This window comes from Stegodyphus dumicola, chromosome 5 (assembly GCF_044657685.1).
Source record: "Stegodyphus dumicola isolate Sdum_Otavi_A_Nest chromosome 5, ASM4465768v1".
Classification (NCBI taxonomy): Eukaryota; Metazoa; Arthropoda; class Arachnida; order Araneae; family Eresidae; genus Stegodyphus; species Stegodyphus dumicola.
This window is the reverse complement of record NC_140772.1, coordinates 203,472,966-203,495,013: the sequence shown is the minus strand read 5'-3', so window position 1 is coordinate 203,495,013 and position 22,048 is coordinate 203,472,966. Positions and strand designations below refer to the sequence as shown.

General features: G+C 33.5%; 1 protein-coding gene and 1 long non-coding RNA gene across 5 annotated transcripts in view; one reads left to right on the top strand and one right to left on the bottom strand.

The window, feature by feature from the left end:
* LOC146997391 (uncharacterized) overlaps positions 1–22,048 on the top strand; it is a 278,511-nt gene that overhangs the window by 91,452 nt on the left and 165,011 nt on the right. The window lies entirely within an intron of this gene.
* Positions 1–22,048, bottom strand: part of LOC146997392 (uncharacterized) — a 202,947-nt gene that overhangs the window by 42,530 nt on the left and 138,369 nt on the right. The window contains exon 3 of the long non-coding RNA XR_015041391.1: positions 20,707–20,767. This is a non-coding gene — a long non-coding RNA (uncharacterized LOC146997392). The remainder of the gene's footprint in view (positions 1–20,706; positions 20,768–22,048) is intronic.

Genomic DNA, 22,048 nt, shown 5'->3' with positions numbered 1-22,048 from the left:
AACATTTTACTTACTGTAAAGCACTTTGCAATTTTCGAAACATGCAAAATTTATTTGCAGTTTATTACTGTTAATAAATTGCATTTATTATGATTAGTATCTTGAGAACTGTGATAGCAATCTGAAGTGAACAATAAGTATCTGAAGATCTATGTTTACGTTGATTTTCATCACTGATTGCTATTTTCAAGGCTCATATGTGGACATGTTTTTTCTACAAGAAAATATATAAATCATACTTAATCTTTTTACCCTTTTATTTTTATTATTGCAAATGTCATTGTATAAATCATTTTTCATATAACTACGGTATTTGGAATGGAAAAAGATGTGACATTGAAAAATGATTCTGGTTTTCACTTTTATGCAAAAAAAGAAATACATGTCGCATCTGGGCGCATTGTTTTGTCATTTATATGATCGATTAATACGTCTTACTGAGATGCGAGTAAAGAAATGTAATTTGAAGTCTACTTAACAAAGCATTGATTAATTTAGACTCTTCTTAAGAAAGAGTTATGTTTCGTAGTAAATACACTTAGTTGTTTTATTCAGATGAAAAACAATCGATTGTTTCCGTTAAAGAAACATAAAAAAGCAACGAACGAGAATTATTATGAATGCTTCACTCAGATACAGTTTCAGACCAGTTTGACTCATACATATTTTAGAAATTTCTTGAAAACTACTACGTTCTGCCTTTAACTGTTAAAGGCTATAAAATATTTCTCCCACCTTTTTAGAATGCCTTCGTGGTGTAATGGTCAGCATGCTCAAAGCGTATTCGAGAGGTTTGCAGTTCGAGTCCCGGCGAGGGCATTATTTATTTTTTATGACCTCTGCTTCCAAATAACCTAATGTTTCTTCAGTGGCGCCGAACTAAAAAAGGCGGTGGATGATAATTCTCCCCCACCAGGATTTGGAGAGTGGGTTCCCTAATCTCCAGTCGCTCTTTAAAAGGGGGTGTATATAAGGTATTTCTCCCGCCTTCTTAGCATGCTTTCGTGGTGTAATGAGCAAGTTCGGCGCGTATTTAAGAGTTCCGAGGTTCGAGTTCCGGCTAGGGTATTGCTGATTTTTCACGACCTTTGCTTCAAAATAAACCTTGTGTCTCTACAAGGCGTTTCATTAACTTCGGTTTAAATCAGTTCATGCCTGGACACGATTCTTCTCCGTCTACTACTATGAGAAAAATGTCTCTTCCTCAGACAACTATGTTTGCGGCGGAAGAGGAATACCAGAAAACTACCTCTTTTAACGTCCATTCATACAAGCACATGGCAGCATTGGAGCAACAACAAACGAACTCCAATTTCGAAAAGTAATACAAAATTTTATCACAAAACCTATTGCCTGTCAACCTTTTGGAACAGAGTCAAGATATTTGTGAGCAATAATCGTAACAAAATAATTCGTCATTATTTTAGTATACATGCTCTTCTGAATAACTGCGAGAAAATGTTTTAAGAAGATAGCACAAAGCCTCTATAGAAATGCTTCATTGGATTTGTGGCATCTCGGGACACATATTTAACAAGTGCACATCAAGGTAGCCACTGAAGGAGGGTTTTCGAAAATAGACCAATGAGTTACTTTTGCTCTTGTGACGCTAAATCTTCGTGCATGTGAGCGTATGTTCTTTACGTTTTAATTTGCATTTGTTTCGCAGTTATAAATGTATGGCATAAAAGTAGAAACTCTCGCAGTGCTTTCGTTTTATGTGTTTAATTAATCGCTGACATTTCACTTTCGCGATTTTTATCACGCATTGATATTTGGATTGATGTTCACGGCATATTATCGCTCTTTACACCGAGAAAATGACTCAAGCTACAATTAGCCTCGAATATTATGCATTTACTAACAAATGTTGATTAAGAGAATTCATGTGTATAGTTTTTTTATTTTTTATTTTTTATTGAGCTGAGAAGGACTGGAAGTGTTACAATGAATGCATTCTTTTGATTTTGAAAGTGTAAGATTCAGAATACATATTGTGTATGATCTGATTATATCCACTGTTAACATTAAAAGTTATATGTGAATAAATTGAATATAGTCGTTGTTAATAGATAAATTCATTCTGTTTGATGAGCATTTCTTGTGTAGTATTTCTTGTGTATTTAGGAGCTGTTATTAAATGTAAAATTTAACACACTAAATGCAAATTAATGAATTACGAATGCAAATTAGTGAAGTTCACTTTGAATAAAATTCTGCATTGGCTATTATTATAGAACATCTTTTTCATATAGACTGCAATAAAAAATGCTGACCTCTATTTACATATATAACTAGTGTAAATATTTATCTCATATGCATAGTTTTATGTAAAGATAGCATTTGGGCTCAGATATGTATCACATATTTCTTTTGTCTTATTTATCACTTATTATGTAATATTTCGCATGAATATTTTTTAGGAGTATCCGACATGTGTTTGAAGTTATTTCAAATTCTTTCAACCAGGTAGTGAAAACTTCATTACTGCTTATATTTGATCTAACTTCACAATGAAAATTTTGAGAAGAAATAGACGATGTACAGAAATTTGCGTGGCAAAATATTTTCAACCATCTTGCTTAAATCTTAAAGCGTGCGAAAGGTGATGTGGCATGACAGAAATATTACTGAATGCTCAATGGTCCATCCTAGAAGCCACTCCCTTGGTTGCTACACAGATGTGCACTTGTGAAATATGCTGTCGGGACAGTACCTGTATTCTGGTACTGGTTAAGTCCTGGTGCTCAGTATGCTTATTCCTATCCTGTTCTATCCGGCACAATCCTTTTATTACTAATACTTAAATGCATAGCACTTGTCTGCAGAGGATACACAAATTAGACTATTCGGCAAAATCATTTTGGATCAGAAGCGTAAGTAATATTTGGCTAATACATTTGCAAAATTCCTGAAAACTGTAATTCTTAAACATGTTCAAAAATTCTTAAAATAATTATGAAAAATATTTTTGACGAGAAACTTCTACTGCGATAGGAAGTAGCTCAGCTTTAGAACGTTACTAAATCTGTAACGGTTCGAAGCGAGGCGAGTCGGGATTCCGGTCTAGTTCACTGGTCTCAAAGTCGTGACCCCGAAGTAATTTTATACAACTCACGAATACTTATTAGTAGCATATTTGCTGTAAATATGTGGTCAAAATTTCCAAATGCATAACGTTATTGAAATTACAATCAAAATAGTAAATTTTAGCTGGGAGAAGTTCTGAATTATCGAGTTTGTTGCACTGCTTGAAGAAATTGAATGAGAGTACACAGAAATTATATAATATAACAAGTTATGTCGAGGAGCTGTATAAAACATGTAGGGAATTTTACGTTAATTAATCCGTTAGTTATGATTTCAGCCTTTACTATAACTTCTCTTTTACAGAATCCTATGAAGGGACGGACACTTACAACCCTGCCTTTTCCGGGATTCAAAACCGGGCCCATCGCTGCAACAGCCAAAGTCGCTAACCACTATACTCATTTGCATCCTTACCAGAATGCAAATGAGTAACCAGTATTTCAGAGGTTCTTGTATTTTAAGATAGAGTGTATTTCTTGAATCGCGTCCGCGCTACGCGTTAGTCTGCTGCTGCTCTGATAGTTGTAATTATTCGGCTTTGCGTTCTATCGCTGTTGACAATTTATTCTGACTCTCCGGTAGAATTAGAGAGCCAGCTTTTAGTTGTATTTAATTGTGAGGTCCTTGAGAGCTATTCAATGTCAGAATTACTTTGTTTTATTTTATTTTATATCATTACGAGTTAGTGAAATAGTAGCAGAAGAGTGTATATATCTTATAAAATCTATTTAAATAAAAAGGTTACTTTTAAGCTTCTTACGACTTTGTTGTTGTTTCATTCAGACTTAGCGAAAATTTGATAATTTTTCTAAATACTCTAGCAAGAGAATAGCACCATCATTGTGTAAGCTAAGAATATTTTGCGGAGAAAATGTACGATTTCCTGAACTGTGGGATAAGGAGTTATGTAGATTATTATGTATATTATTTATTCATGAATTACTTAACGCCATACTGTCCATATAACATATTTCATCAGGTTGTGTAGTAATTAAATTAATTAAATCTTATTCTAAATTCTTGCTATATACCAAATTGTTTGATTAATTATAACATTCAATTTGCTCAGTTAATTAATAAGAACACTAACAGTTTTAAATTTTGTAAGTTAATTTGTTTCTCTAAATCTGACATACTTAATTTTAAAAGCAAACTCTCATTTCATAAACTCTTTGCAACACGATTTTTCCATTGGAACAGTCTGTGCGCCTTAAGTAATATTAGAGTATTATTAGTAAAATATTAGTAATTAATTTTTCAAAATTTAATTTATACGCAGAGTGCATAAAACTTTTATTCTTTTAGTGAACTTGATATGTTTAGTCTAGGTCAATTAGATGAGGAATTATTTGCATTTAAGTATATTTATAATGCTTTTTTTTACTAGTTCACTTATGGTTCTTCACTATGATCAAAAGTCTGTCATCTGCTTCTAAACCACTGCTGCCCAGGCGGTATAGTGGTTAGCGACTTTGGCTGTTAAAGCGATGGGCCCAGTTTCGAAAACCGGAGAAGGCATGGTTGTAAGTGTCCGTTCCTTCATAGGAGGCAATGGTGGCCACCTATTAAGTGTTTCCATAATGAAATGGCCTCCACTTTCTGTCCTTGTAGTGGTGCAAAACTAATGGCTATTATAAAAAGCGCTCAGCTATTATTTTTTTTTTCCTAACCTATTTCCCAACAAACTATCCAAATCGAATTTTCTACGCAAGTTAAATTTAATTTTTAAACAATTTTTCGCACATATGGCCATTTAACGAACAAAATAAACAATATCAGAATATTACTAATTACACCAAGCGATAGAACTAAAAAATGTTTTTCAAATTAAACTTGTATAAGATTTGTAAATTTGTTTCTCAATTTTGGGCAATTGTTCGAAACTTTTCTTCCATTCTCTACACTGTTTTATTTTATACCCAGAAAATCCCTTTTTTACACTGTTTGGTGTAATGATATTAAATTTCAACATCTAAAAATATATAGGATATTTTTTTCCAATGGCAAATTGTGAACAATTACAAATGTAACTCAGTCCATTAATCTATACAAGGCCGGATGAGGTGGTCTCTTTATTATGGAGGCATCTAATAGGTGGGCCACCATCGTCTTTCCTATGAAGGGAACGGACAGTTACAACCATGCCTTCTCCGCAATTCGAACCCAGGCCCTTTGAATCCCTTAAAATCTAACGTTATACAGTTAACACATAATGGGCTTTAGTGTCCCTCCAGCAGTCACACAGCTCTCACAACGTGACTTGATGTGTAAATGAAGCAGTTTATGAATCATTGCTCCAGTCCACCTCCTGCAGCAGTGTAGTTTTCAGGTTCTGCATAGTTCGGGCAGGGAGGAAGGTGAGCTCCAATTGCCATCCCAATACAATCTTGAAAATATTCTACAGGATAATTGGTTTGGCTGGCTAAAGAATCTGACTAATATCCTCACTTTCCAGACAATTATCTAGTAGATTACCCCTTCGTGGACGAGATATTTCGTCCATGAAATAAACTGAGGATCAACTGCATCCTTGAAAAGGCGAACAGAGGGCTCTAAGATCCCTTTACTATATCCCGCAGCAGTCATAGAGAGCCTGCCAAAGACATGAGCATCAATGTGCCCGCCCAACATGATACTTTCCACACCATGAAACTTTCACTACTATACTAGTCCCATTCTTGGATGTTGAAGTATATGTAACTCATCCCTGGTTCTTTCCAGAAAAAGTGTTACGGAGATCCAACGCTTAGGCTAAATTAGGGCCCACCGTGAAGAGAACAGTTCCCCAGATAATGCTTGGCACAAAGTTGATGCTTTCAGCACCATGTTAAACATAGCCTCTTTTGGGAGCAGTAAACGGGATGAAAACAGTGTAATTTTTCTTCAAACAGGTGTCTTTTCTGTACCTCTCTGAAAACAGTAATTTGTAAAACTCTGTATCTGCACAAGATGTGTTAGGAGAGTTACAAGAGAGGTTAAAAGCTGTTGCTTTCCTGTTACGACACGGTAAAACCAAAACATATCAGTCTTCGTTTGTCATGACCGCTTTTGGATGACCTTACCTAGGTTTTTTTTTTTATGAATTCTACTCGTATATCCTTAAAGTGTTTCCATAAGGTGCCTATGACGCTAAACGTTACATTCACGTCTCTATCACACTGCCCTGCTTTCACTCTAGGGACCATTTGTCACTTCATTCCGTCATCCAAACGACAGTGGTTACTCAATTTAAATGTCTGCCTTTGAATTTCAACCCGCTCCAAAAGAACACCATAGAAGTCGCTGAGGTGTGCGAAAGGACGAAATGCTGAAAATGTCACGTGCGTTTTTAACTACCGTTTCCATAAATACCCCACCCCACGCAAAAGTAGGCTTGCATATTCGACAGTAAATATTTCAGGTTTTTGTTAGGAAGCATAATTTATACCTTTCACAGAGTACATTTATACCGATAAATATACAAATTTTCTTAACGTTGAACACCAGTTTAGTTCTAAGAAGAGAGACAGCAACATATTTCAAATTATAAGCCATACAGAAACGTGGCTATTATGATTTACAAAGCTGACCACTTTGGAGTTTTAAAGGAAATGATTCATTAATATGAACCAAACTGTGGAATGTATAGAAAGTAATTCGGATAACGATGTTAGTGTAAACTGTTCTCAAAAGCAAACTTCTGTGAGTCCATTCCATTTAACTTTTTGTTTCAAAATGCCATTAGACAAATTAAAAAAATTCCTTCAACATACGGATTTAACTACACATATAGTGTAATTTCTACTAGTAAAGGAAAAAGAATTTTTACAAAAATTAAAAGTTCATGTTGACGCCAGAGGCGCCATCTGTGAAAAATATGTAATATTTGTGTTCTAAAACGATGACGCTGATGTTTTTATAGCGCCACCTGCCGACCACTTGTATTGTGTTTGAGTGTGTTCTGAGATACCGCCGAGAGATGTGAACAAACTATGCGGCTTTTTGAGTAATTGATAAATTTTAGTATACAGTCCATTTTTGAGTTTTTGTGTAAAGTAATTTATTTAGTTATGAGTTTTACTGAGCTATTGACGAGCCCATTGTTGGTCCTTACCGAGCTGGAGTACGAATTGTGTGTCAAAGTCGGAAGACAAGTGTCGTGGAAGGAAAATTAGCAGATTACTCTTATATAAAAGGTACGTGGCCTTAATTGTAATAACTGTGTAATTGAAAAAGTAGATTCAAAATGTTTAAAAGTGCAAAAAAAGAAGATTATCAGCGTATTGCTGTAGAGCTGAATTTAGACATTTCAGAAGCGAAAACTATATCAGATTTAACTGATATAATTAAAAAGAGTGAAAGCTATAAGAAGGATCCTGTATTAGTTGAAGGTATAGCTAATAATATTATAGACGAAAGGAAAAGTGACGAGAATCGATTGCTCAAACTTGAGAAATTGAAAACAGAACGAGTGAAATCGGAACTAGAACTCGCGAAGTTGCGAGCAGAATCAAAGAGTGAAAACCTCATAGAATATGAGAAAAGAGAAAATGTAGAATCTCTTGAAGCTCTTATTAAAAGTATACGCACATTAACAACTAAAATTCCAATTAGAACGGAAGGTTGGAGTTATTTCTTTTCATCGTTAGAAAGGGCGTTCATTTCAAAAAGTGTTCCAGAGAAATTTAAATCGGAAATTCTTCTAAATTTGTTGGGAGAAAAAGCCACAAATGTTATTACATACATTAAAGACGACGAATTAGGAGATTATTCGAAGGTTAAAGAAATAGTGCTAAGAGAATTCGAACCATCCCCACAAATGTGTTTAGAAAATTTTAGGAAGACACAACGAATGACAAATGAAACTTATGTGCAGTTCGCGTCTAGATTAACCACGAGTTGGGATTATTATTTGAAACTGAGAAAGGTAAATGACTTTGAAACATTAAAACAATTAATGGTTTCTGATAAAATATGTCAAACACTTGATAAATAAGTTAAGTGTTTTATAAATGTAAGGCAAGGAAATTCTTGATTTAAATCTGTAGAATTGGCGAAGGAGATAGATTTATATTATACATCAAAGGGAAAACCTGTAGTGGATAATTCTAGGTTAAGTAATAAAAACAGCTATCCTAAACATATGTCAAATTTTTTCTAACTGATGTAAAAAATTCGAAATGTATTTTATCATGCAATGAAATTCATCCTTTGTACAAATGCCCTGTTTATAAAAACATGAAAGTTAGGCTAGTGAAATCGAAACAGCTATGTTTCAACTGTTTAGGAAATCATAAGGTGATTAATTGCAGCAATAAATTCTCGTGCGGTATTTGTAAAAAGAAACATCAGCAATAAATTCTCGTGCGGTATTTGTAAAAAGAAACATCACGTGACTCTTCATTTCTCTCACGAACAAAAAATAAACATAGTTGAGCAGGTGGTGAGTCATGAAAATAAAAATATTCCCTCGAATTTGGACGCTTCGGCTCCATCATTTGAACCTCTGCAAGCTAAAACGAGTACTGATGAAAATTTATTATCAACAACGCGCAATCTCGCGAATGAATTAAAAGCTGTCTTACTCAGCAGTTTTGTTTGTTTAATTAAAGATGCATCGGGTAACTTTTTTAAGGTTAGAGGTTTGTTAGATGGTGACGCTAATTCAAATTTTATGAGCAAAAGGTTAGCAGATTTGCTTCAATTAAAGGGAGAAAAGAACAACATTTCTGTTTAAGGAATAAATACTTTGTCTTTGAATATAAATCTAGAGTTAGTGCAACTATTTTAAATAGGTGGTGTATTCAATTATGGCAAAGCACACTAGGGCTATCTGCCTAAGGGGAGGGATGCCTTTCGTGGAGGACTTTCTAAGGGAAACTGGCTCGTATACACGTTACACATGGGGAAAACCACGAAAACGCCCATGCAGCCAGCCCGTTCGCGGGATTCGAACCTCGGACCGAACTACCAGTGTTCAGCGACTTTACCGCTCGGCCGCTGGTGGGCACTATTTTAAATAGAGACAAGAGTTTCGATTTAAGTTTAAATTTTTAGTGGTTCCTTAAATAACAGAATATACGCCCTCTGGGCCTCTTGAAATTAATGTTTCATCTTTAGATAATATCAGTTTAGAAGATGACAAATTATTTGAGCCAAGCCCAATTGAATTTCTGATAGGTGCAGAACATTTCTATGAGCTTTTAAAACCAGGTCAAATTTCCCTTCAGGATTCAAATTTGATTACAAAATTGTGTTTCCGGCTATGTTGTAAGTGGGACTCTTCCTGCTAAAGGGGAAAGTAAATTACATTGTGGGCTTATTACAGATAATTTGGAGTTAGAAAGAGCAGTAAGAGAGTTTTGGGAAATCAAAAACGTAGAAAGAGAAATTTGTGAATTTCAGATTTCTAAGAGTAAAGAAGCAGAAATTTGTGAACAGCATTTTCTCAAAAACTATTACAGGACTGAACCTGGAAAATATGTAGTCAAGATACCGTTTAAGGAAGATCCAATGTGTTTAGGGAATTCGAAACAAATCTTGCTTAAGAGGTTGAACTCGTTGTGGACTCGTGTAAGGATGAAAATTGCTTATTATTATACTCTGATTTTTTACATGAATACAGTGAACTAGGTCACATGACTAAAGTGAAAGATGAAGGGGAAATATTATATTCCACACCTTGGTATTTATCGCCCTGAGAAAAGTTCGACACCTTTGAGAGTAGTGTTCAATGCTTCGACTGCAACGTCAAAAGGTAATTCACTGAATTCCATTCAGTATAATGGTGGTGTAATTCAAGAGGACTTGTTTTCAATTATGGTACGTTTCCGAAAACATATTTATGCTTTTACAGCGGATATCAAAAAGATGTACCGAATGATATCGATTCATCCTACTCAACGGCAGCTACATAGAATTTTGTGGAAAGAGTCAATTAATGGTTCAGTTAAAACTATGATGTTCTAACAGGGTCCAGTTCATTGAATTCGGCAAAAGAGCTACAGCGTGAATTAATTGAAATTTTAAAAAGTGCAACTATGACTCTGCACAAATGGTGTAGCAACAATCCGAAGCTTGCAGTTAATGTTGATGATGAATACACATTTCAGTGCGCGAATGAAGTGGTAACAAGTAAATTCAAAGTTTCCTTTCTCCTATAAAGCAAGTTACCATACCAAGATTAGAGTTATGCGCAGCTGTATTGCTTGCGAAGTTAATGACTCGAGTAATATCTGCTCTGAAACTTAATGCGAATAATGTATTTTTCTGGAGTGACTCTTCGATAGTCTTGGCTTGGCTGAAATAGGAGCCCTGTTGTATGAAAACGTTTGTTGCTAATCGAGTTGCGGTGGTTCAAGAAATGACGGAGGTGCGACAGTGGCATCACGTCCCATCTAAACAGAACCCTGCGGATCTCATATCAAGAGGTGCTGATCCGGTCAAACTTCAACTGTGTGAACTGTGGTGGTATGGTCCCCTACTTCTTCTTCAACTTGTGATGACTAAGTGCCAAGATGATATACTTGAGGAGTCCGAAGAACCGTATCTTCGCGAATTAAAACCACCAGCACTAAATGAAATATGTGCACTTATTAACACTTATGAGCCATTAGATGTCATCAATAATTGTTCATCTTACAACAAATTGCTAAGAGTAGTGGCTTAGTGCAAAAGATTCTTGCATAACACCAGGCATCCATTGCATGCTACACGCGGAACGTTGACAACCAGTGAACTTTCTAGTGCGTTATTGTGTATTGTGAAAAACGTTTAAAGGACTTCATTTGTGACAGAAATCCAGTGCTTAGAAAAAGGGTGCTCCTATTCTTAATAGTCGTAAACTATTGAGTTTGTGTCCATTTTTAGATCATGATGGAGTACTCAGAGTGGGTGGCAGACGGAAAAACAGTGACTTATGTGAAATGACAAAACATTCTATGATTCTGCCAAATAAACATAATTTTACTGTAATTGTGATTAATCATTTTCATGTTCTTTATTTCCATGCAGGTGCTGAAACAACCCTATCACTTATAAGGAGTAAATTTTGGATTGTTTCTGCAAGAAATGTAATTATAAAAATTATATTTAATTGTATGATTTGTAAAAAGATAAATTCTACGTCTGCGCAGCAACAGATGGCTGATTTACCAGCTGCGAGTGTGACGATATCAAGAGTTTTTGCTAGAACAGGACTCGATTTCCGCGGTCACTTGTGATAAAAAATTTTGTAGGTAGAAGTAAACAGGTAAAAAGTATTTGTATTTATTTTTGTATGTTTCACTACGAAGGCCTTGCACTTTGAAATTGTAAATGATTTAACAAGTGCAGCATTTATAGCTTTATTGCCAGGCGACGTAAACTCTCAGATATTTTCAGTGATAATGGCAGAAATTTTGTGGGTGCTCACAGAGAATTAAGAGCGATTTTAAAATCTTTATTTAAAGATAAAAGTGAGGAAGAAATCAAAGGTTATTTGGCTACTGAAGGCATAAATTGACACTTTAATCCTCCCTCTACTCCTCACATTGGAGGTTTATGTGAAGCTAGTGTGAAATCCCTTAAATATCACTTGAAACGAATGGTGAGAAAAACAATTCTAACTTATGAAGAATTTTATACTCTAATTGTTTAAATTGAATATGTACTTAATTCTCGCCCTCTTTGTCCCATATCAAATGATCTAAATGATGTAAAGGCATTGACACCTGATCACTTTCTTATTGGTTCATTTATTGCATTGCCTGAACCTAATTTTACAGAGATTCCTATAAATCGGATAACTAGACGGCAAATGGTTCAGAAATTAAATCAAAATTTTTGGAAAAAATGGTCGTCTGAATATTTAAACAAGCTTTTAAATAGACCTAAATGGTATAAAGGAAAAGTAGAAATGAAGGAAGGAGATTTAGTTTTAGTAAAAGACTCGGATAATTACTCTCCTTTAAAGTGGCATTTAGCACGAATTATTAAAACCCATCCAGGTCAATATAATATTATTCGAGTTGTGACACTTAAAGATAAAAATGGAACCTACAAAAGGCCAATGACAAAAATTGTACCTTTGCCTTTTGTTAATGAAAACGTTTCAGTTACTTAAATTTTATTTGTAGTTAATTATCAAGTTTGAGTTTGTACAATTTTATAACCGTCATAATTATTACCTTACAACGTTGTGTTTGTATTTTATAGCTTGTGTTCTAAATTTATTGTTGAATGTAACATTCAAGGCCGGGTGAATGTTGACACCAGAGGCGCCATCTGTGAAAAATATGTAATATTTGTGTTCTAAAACGATGACGCTGATGGTTTTATAGCGCCACCTGGCGGCCATTTGTATTGAGTTTGAGTGTGTTCTGAGACGCCGCCGAGAGATGTGAACAAACTATGCGGCTTTTTGAGTAATTAATAAATTTTAGTATACAGTCAATTTTTGAGTTTTTGTGTAAAGTGATTTATTTAGTTATGAGTTTTACTAAGCTACTGACGGGCCCAGTTCCTTTAAAATTTGAAGTTACTACATTTACTTTTCCCTAACTAATGATTTTATCAGTACTTCGAAACCTTTTGAATCAAAACTGAAAGCAAAAGTTCGTCAGTTCGTATGGAGCGAGTCAGGAGTGAATGATAGAAGTCGAAGACAGATTAAACACAATAAATAATGCGAAAATTATCAGTTACTTTCTTGTTTTGATTTTTGCCCAAAACAAACTTTTAATTAAAAAGATTTCCCTTTTTAAGTGTTTCTTCAAATAATTGCTTATTTTAATTAACTGGAGAAGAATAACGTTTTTTAAGTTGCTTTTCTATTCTCTTATAAAAATGAAATAAAATTTTTTAAAGAAAATAATTGCGCATAATAAATTAAAAACAAATTACTCTTTAAACATTATATTAAGCTTATGTAAAAGGAGTGTAATGAGTTTAATAATAAACAGTAAAAATAACGTGGGATAATATCAAGATGAGAAAAAGCAATGCTTTATTATTAATTATTGATCAGAGAAAATAAATTTCGTGGCTTTTGTGTTTTAACTTTGGCATCGTGTGTAAACATGATATAGATTATTGTTCTGAAAACATTAATTTGGAAAATAAGTCAAGAAATCCTATATGAAATTTCGAATTCACAGCATTGTGTCAACGTTTCATCTCAACTGGAAAATAAAATTACATACCACGTTTAGTTTTCACTCTTATCTCCAGTTTTACAGTACGTAACAAGGAGCTTAATTTGGGGAAAATAAGGAAAACGTTTAGAAAAAAATTGAGTCGAAAATAATTAAAAGTAAAACATTCTTCGGGAATTTGCGTTTGCTTCACCAATTTCCTAATGCATGAGGATTAATTAATTCTAATATTTTTTCATCGGCAATTTAATAAATCTTCGGTTCGTACATAGTTCTGTGTTGAAAACAATAGGTTTTCTTAAAATTATTCTTTAGCAGTAACATTGTTATATTTCTAAGGAGAAGTAGCCAAACAGAATAAAATTCTCAGAAGTTATCCAAGGTTATAAATATATTTCTCTGTATAACATTTGACGTTTACACTATCACATAGTATGAAAGTTGGATAATGTATAAGACACACACAGGTATTCTTTAACAGTGTCAGATTTCCACATTGCCAGGAACATACAAAAATGCATGAATGTATGCTGTTCAAAAAATGAGTTTTGATGTTATGAATGTTTGCCGTCAAGACCAATCGAAAAAGGCGAAGAATGAAAACATTTTCCTTACAGCTTCTAAGTATTTGATTGACTATATTGTAAAATTTATAATTTGTTAGCGGCTCAAGCGAGCTCTTGTGTTTGCTCGCAGTGGCTCGTTTGTTTTTTGTTGTGTATTATTTTAAGTTATATTCTACAAGTTGTAGCACAAATAAACTTTATTTGTTAGTTAATGGTTTTTTTAAATTATATATTATTCTGTTGGCTATCAATCTCCTTAACGTTTGTGAAGCTAAGCTAAATCGTTTGTTTAAGAACAGTTTGCTGAGGTGAATTTAGGTTTACAGCTGTAAAACCGACAGAGCAGATGAATGCGAATTTTAAATCGGAATTTCGATGCATTTGAGAAGCAGTATACCATGTCAATGATCACTAACTATCAAAAGTTAGTGGTGCTAAATGGAAAATTTTCCTTTTAAAGTAATATTGATGATATTATTGTTATCAATGTTACTTTAAGCAACTGGCTCCTTATCAGACACTACGGTGAGAGAACGTCAGCCCGGATTTTTGCTCAGTTGCAGTGCGAAAGAAAAAAATAGCTAATTGAATTTCGAATAAAGTTTTGGGTAAAAACATTTTTTTTTATATACAAATGGCTTCGTTTCGCAATATGAACTAAAGTGCAAGCAGAGTGGAGCAGATTCCTGAATGAATATTTAACAGCTGCATTCGAATGAGAATGACGAACTACCACAGAGTGGATAAAGTTTGAAGGAAAGTGAATGTAATTCGTCCCAAAATCAAATATTTACCACAGACTAAAATGCAGAAACTACAACCAGCATTATAATAAAACACATGGCTGAAGATATTAGCAGTGAATAAGGCATTTCCATTCACATATGCAAATAACATTACAAACGCGTCATGTGCAAAGAAACAAAAGCCTAAGTAGATATTGCCTTTATTCCAAACATATTTTTCATCGAAATGGAAACTAAAGAAAACCTCCAATTAATGCGACTTAACGTTTTTCGAGAATTTAATGCATAGTGCTTATAAAAACCAGAGCGTTTCTTTCACTTGAAGGTTTTATGCTTGTTTCTGCTCTCTAGTTGGATTTATAGAACTCGTTTAAATAACAACAAAAGCAAGATTTTCGCATTTGTCTAAATTAGTTTTCCGTTAATGCAGTCCTTATAAAGAGGAAAAAAGAAAAGAATGCCTAAGTAATTGAAACTGAAATTTATTCTGCATATGAAGCTTCAAGATCTTTGACATTAATCAGGTTAAATGAAAATTTCTCTAAAATATTGTTATTTAAATAATGCTTCCAAAATATGATGCAAGAAGTGTAAATCATATGAAATAAAATGGGAAAGTTCATTGATGTTGATAATTTCAGATTTAGCCAAAAAGCGTCATAGCAGTATTTACATTCTCACTGTTTTGAATATTCACGCTTAAAGATGCATTACTTTGAAGAAATTAAAGTCAAGAATCAGAGGAAGAGGTCAAGAATGTTCGAATTCTTATAAACGTGAAATATCGTAAAAATATAAATGTATTTAGCAGTCAGACTGGATGCCAATAATTTCTTTTGATACTTTTACAAACAACGTTTGGATATCATATGAAAAAGGAATCATAGTTTATCATAAAATAAACTTTATTTCTAGAATTTTATTTCCGTTTTATCATACACATTCAAAATCAAAACTTAACTGCCAGTTTCCCGTTCTGCGAAAAAAACTAATCAAAGAAAAAAGCTAAATTTTATACATCAAGTTTATGAAACAATTTAAACGTGTCTGTTTACATGATCGTTCTGCAGAAAGGACTGTTGGCAAATTTAAATGAGTCTACGATAAAGGTCATGTACTAATTAGAATAAAGGCTATGATGTACTAGCAAAATGGCTGGATATCACGTTTGGATTTATGCAATATGACGTTAATAGCGAACATTTGTGAAAGATTATGCTTGTGTGAACTTCATGGTCAGCCGTGATTAGTTCTTCAAAAAAAAGTTCATCAAAAAGGATACCATAAGACTCCGAAAGACAGAGTGAAGATAGGTCTCAATACATTGGTGATGGAAGTGAGAGAAAATAATCAGAATAATTTCCAATAATTTTAATTTAGACGATAATAGTCATGGGTCACAATTTTAAATACAGTGGGACAGCACAGTTGTACAGAGATCCGAATATCATTGTTCATCGTTGAAATCCATCATCAAAATTAAACCAGATATGCCTGGAAGGAGGTCACTTAAATATAATTTTTCTTTGCATCCTATGAATACCAGTTACGCATGGATTGTTTATTTGGGACATTGCTGGTGCCAGAACTGACATATAGGACTAAACACGGCTATTAAAAAAGGAATTTAAATTCCGGTTGTTAAATTATTCGCGTGAAATTTCTTTGCTTTGTTAGCTATTTAAACAGAATAAGGACAGAGATTTTTGACAGCAAACGCCTCATAAACCATTTGTTTCCAGCTTAAACCCTGCACTATGCTACACTACCTGAATTGGTATGAAACAATTGCCACAGGGTAATAAAGTTCTTCAAACACATATAATCTTCATTCCTTAACACATAATCGTCGTTTCTTAACTTTATGCCATTTACCAACATCATTTTCACTCACTAATAAGAATAATTCTTTTCGAAATGTCTACATTGGGCAAATGTATGATGCTTCGCGATTCAATGTCAAAATCTAAAGGCGATAAAATCTAATTACGATTACAAGGACTAATTAGTAATAATTAGCTGTTAGAAGCAGATACCAAAATGTAAGATCATGGATGTGCTAAGGCATTCATTTCATTAAAATATCATCATAAATTTTAGGTATACTGGTTACTTACCACGAAATATTTCAGACATTTTAGATTAATAATAGTATCTGGGAATTATGTCTGCATACACTTACTAGTAATTCAAATGGAAATTTTTCGTGTGATATAGAGAATGGAAGAGTTTAGAAATTACAAAGGTAAGCAGAATTCTTGAAACGTTCAAAACAAATGATTAATAGAACAAAATTAATTAGCATTTACTAAATGGTGTATTAATCTGGATTAATCTGTGGGAAATATTTATTAATCTCTATGTATAAGTTTCATCAATTTGATAGTATTACAAAACAAGTTGAGCGAATCGGAAACTTATAAATACAGGTGACCGTAACATATATGTTTTATCAGAATTCCTTGAATAATCCGAGGCATATGATGTTTTCTAATACATAGTAAAAAACGTTAAAGTTTCTTAGAATCATTCAGATGGGTAAAATCAAGTGTCACAACCGAACAACTTACACAGAACTGAAATGTACCACAATGCATAAAACGATTGTACAGCATTTCAAAATCCTACAGACATTATACAACTACCAGTATTTTCATTTAATTATAATTTTGATATAAATTTACAACCTTCTGTAGGACTGACATCTTGCATCATCTTCATACTGTCCTCGGGTGGTGTCTACCACGCAACTTTAATGGAGACCTAATAGCTGCTACAGGAAGACTCATTACCATACCAATTGTCTTCAGAAGATATAGGGAAATTATTTTGTATTCTAGATGTGCAGCAGTTTATCTTCCGGCAAAACGTTTTTTTGTGATGAATCAAATTCAGTTTGACGAATAATTCTTGTCGTAAAAATGTCACTGTGAGAAAAATGCTTTAACATTAAAGAAATAAATCTGTAAAGAGAAGATGGTTTGCTAGTTTGGAAGTATATTGTTGGAAGTACATAATATTAAATAAAATGACACTGCTTTGTACTTTGTACAGAGTTTCTGATATTGATATTTAGTAGTCAGGAAAGAGATTTTAGATCTCATTAGATAAACCAGATGTAGCCCTGGTTTATGTTTTATTCAGCTGTAACAGAATATCAGTTGGTTTTCAAGACGTTGTTTTCGTAATTATTTGGAATTCAGCTTGGTTTGTACGTCTTATAGATTCATTAGACACACGCCTTTCGGACAATAATAGAATATCGGATAATGTTGCAATGATTTTAATATAAATGAAACATTTCTTTTTATATGCTGCAATAATGGCATAATTTAAAAACTCCGATTGAGTTATGATCATTCCCAACTTTGCAAAATCGTCTTCTTTGCAGAGGAAAACTGTTATATATTTTAGTTCATTACCACATTTACAAATGGCAGTTGTATCTCTGTTGCATTATTTGCCTTCTCTCGTCAGTCAACGTCAGGTGCATAGTGGTAGCACTGCAATTTCAGTAACATTTCCTGAGTTAACAATAACGATTCCTGAGTTGTGTCAGTGTTGCTGAGTGATTTAACTCACTTGTTGTGACCCATTTCAGATTGTGTCTTTATTACAGTGATGTGGAAAGAAGAAATGCTTCTAATGTCCCTTATACGAATCCAGAACACGTGTAATTAGCATGATTAAACCAAATAGCTGCGGAGAAATGGATAAATTTGCCTCAATCTCTCATTTTATGTATCATGTTTTCATTTGAGAGTGGCTCTGTCCACACTACATGGAGAAATTTTATTACTTAATAAATCAAAATTGTCCACCTACCATTTCACAATTTATAAATTGAGAAAAAATAGTCTTACTGTTATCTACAGCTACTTTTGGCATGACGGTAATGGAAAGAAACATGCAACTGAAATTGGGACACGCTTGCTAAAGGATTTGGAGAAAAAGCGTCTGAATGCAAAGCAGATGATTTGGAAACAACGCTATATTCTGACTATTGCTGTGAAAAGCAAATATTTAAATATAAACTCATACTGTACAAATTTCTTCTTGTCTGACACATGCGAAATAAAGGTGATAGTACTTGCTCTTTAATTGAAAAAAGTGTAAAAATATCATTTAAATCAGGCTCTATTTATGTTCCATATCAATATTTCTCCTTAATTAGAACGTCAAAAAATACATAATCACAAAAAACTTAATTCATATTCTCAATTTTTTTAAATTGTTATGCGTCATAAACTTCCATTATTGTTCAACATAATGTAAAAAACAAGTCATATATAAAAAAAATTTAAAGTCAATTCCTACTTAGGTCAACCAGAAAAAATTTTATTTTAGCTAATTTTTATTAATATTATTAAAATTTTTTCGTTTCTAATTTGTGAAACTGATGGTGGTCTATAATTTCTCACTCTATCCACCTCGTGTAATGCTTTATTATTAACCTCTCCAGTGAGTTTCGAGCAGTCCACTTCTTCAATTAATATTCCATCTAATGATTTCACACGACTCAAGGCGACATATGCTTGACTTGCTGCGAAGAGTTTTCGTCCTAAGTATATTATTGCATAATCTACAGTGCTACAGTGGCTACAGTCCTTACTGCAGTCTACAGTGCTGTGCAACTTTGCGAAGTTAATGGGACATTACATCCGCTTCATCCAACTCTATAAAACTGCAGTTCTTTAATTCCATGCACTTTAAAAATCTTTAGAACTCTGTCTTACTGTTGTCACTTGTTTTTGTTAAATATTACAATCCCATTTATCACAGTCATGTACTATTATTTATAAGTTCTTATAAAATTAATTTTTACAGTACATGAGAATTCATAATAAACGGTCATTATTTGTTAAGTCTTATAATATATTTAATAAAAGCAGCATATCTTTAGTTCCGATAAACAGGAATCAATAAGTAGGAATAGACTTTAATATGTGAAAAAACTGTATTAACATCAAGTGTTATCCACTAAATTTTAAAAAATGTGTTTTAACTTGAGTAGATGAATAAAAAGTATTTTACGATTGAAAATTTGAGCAAGTATAGGAAGAGTGTGAGCTAATAGTAGGAATTTAATGACAGCAATAATACAGTCTGATAGCATTTATTATTAACTAAAACTAAAAACTAAACTCAGTGGCGCAAACAGCCCTAATGAGCCAGGGTCTGCAGTGCCTCGAAATCTGCTTTCTTGACCGTGGGCCCGGGGTGCGTAAGTATATGCCCTGAACAAGTGGTCAGCTTGTCGCAGGACCCCCAGTGTTTAGTCCCCAAGCGAACTTGGTACTCATTTTATCGACCCAAAGGATGGAAATCAAGGAATGAAAGGCTGAGTCGACCTTGCCCAGCCCAGGGTTCGAACCCCGGACATGTAGTGCTGCCTCTGCGCCTCCGGGCCTCAGCATTTATTATTAAATAATGTTAATTTAAACATTTTATAATTATTTTTATTGCCAAAACTCTTGTGAATATCTGCATGTTGGCTCACTATAAATTTAATATTCTTCCGTATCAGCCTTAACATTTGTCCTAAAACTTAAACTGCTGGGATATTTATTCGATAAATTCAATTCGTCTTAAATATAATTAAATAGTTCGTAAATTTATGACTTTTTCGTGAAAATTAGACGATTCTTAGGTTAGAATAATGAATTACATTTAATTCTCAACACTGTTTTTCTCCTCAATTTCTATTACGTCAACGTATTTGCAGTTTTCCTGCGGTAAACCTAATATTAAGGTTTAGCATCTTTATTCACAAAATTTGTAACTTGTTCTTTACCCTTATTTTTCTTTCTGTTACTTCACTGCTCAAGCATATCAAATTTCGTTTCATCCGAATCATGGTTCGTGAAATATTCATAAGCATAGAGAACATGCTCAACTTTTGGACACCAGTGGTGCATCATGATTTGTTTAGCTACGTGAAGTCACTTTGTGATGAAATACATAAGGCACCTAGGTCACGTACTCTGCGATTTATGGCATGGCAGCAAGGAAATCACTGCAGAGATTCTCTCCTATGAAGTTTAAACATTCATTCTGTTTTTGAAGAGCTCTTCCGACGAGCGGTTAAAGCTTTTGATGTTTCTACAAAATTTTACCTTTCCAACATATATACCTGATAATGTAATGGGATAGAATTTCAATATATTTTAAATAGATAAAAATTCTGCTTACCTCCACCCATGTTGTCATGACGAAAGTGGATTAGTTTTAATCATCATTTTTATCTCCCATGCTAAAATGAGGAAAACTCATATTAATGTAAGTAAAATAAATTTTCCTATCAATTAAAATAAATATCATACAGTAGTAATTAACACTATTGAATAATATAACTAAATCAATACAATAAAAGTATTTTGACAACATTTTGTAATTATTTTGTAATTTACATTAACAAGTTTTATACCAGTATTTTCTAAGGGCTCAATATAATAACTACTTTCAAGTTTAAAGGACGAAAGTTTGCGTAATACTTACATAATTTAGCAAAATGTAATTCCAATTGAATTGTAACTATAATTTACAATTGCAATTACATTATATCTCTAACTATATTATATAATTAATTTGAAGTTACATTATAATTAAATTATACAATTAATTTGCAGTGGCATTTCCAAAGTCATTGCCGTTTGTAGAATGTTCAACCCTAGAATTTACAGCTAAATGTGTAAAATCTTGAGAACTGGTAAGCGAATAATCGCTTTAGTTCAGTAGACAGACACGTAAACTTGAGAAGAGTTAATTACCCTCTATTACTCAAAATAAAGTTCACAGATTGTCCTTTCTTAGAACATACATAAAAGCCTCCTCTGGGGCTTGAACTCAAGGATACTAGGAAATAAAATTTAACTAGTTCTTAACTAAAAAGATATAGCCGAAGCTATCAAAATTCTACAGGAGATGGTCTCTTAAACGCTAACTAAACGGCGAAGCTATCAAGGGCCTGAAATACGGCCAAGCGTAATAATAGCTTAGAGAGAGTGTAGCCAAAAGGCGAACGCGCGGTAGTCAGAATCTCTGGCTCTCTCACGAAGTCAGTGGAACTGCGACTTTAATTACTACTCTTCCTTCATTTGCATTTAACCGCGATTCTGAAAACACATTCTGGTAGAAAATTGTAAGCTGAAATTAGGAGGGATAGGTAAGTAGCTTTAACTAAAAATAACTGTTAATAACTTCGGATAAACATTACAGTAGTATAATTCAAATTAAATCACACAGATATAAAGCATGTAATTCTATTGTAATAGTGAGCATAAATTATGAACTAGTTCTTTATTAAATGATATACATATTTTAAGAAAATAAGTGAAAGAAATGTAGTTAAGGCAGACTATATGTACATGAACTATTTTTAGCCATTTCAATTAGATGTGCCTTAACTAGCAATGCTGTCAGGAATCATGTCAGTGAGAGAGACTTGTTTGGAGCTTTGTCTGCTTGTGTAGACGGGGCTTTATGAGTGATGATCACGACTCTCGATGCAGGCGCCGAAGGCGCCTGCATCGAG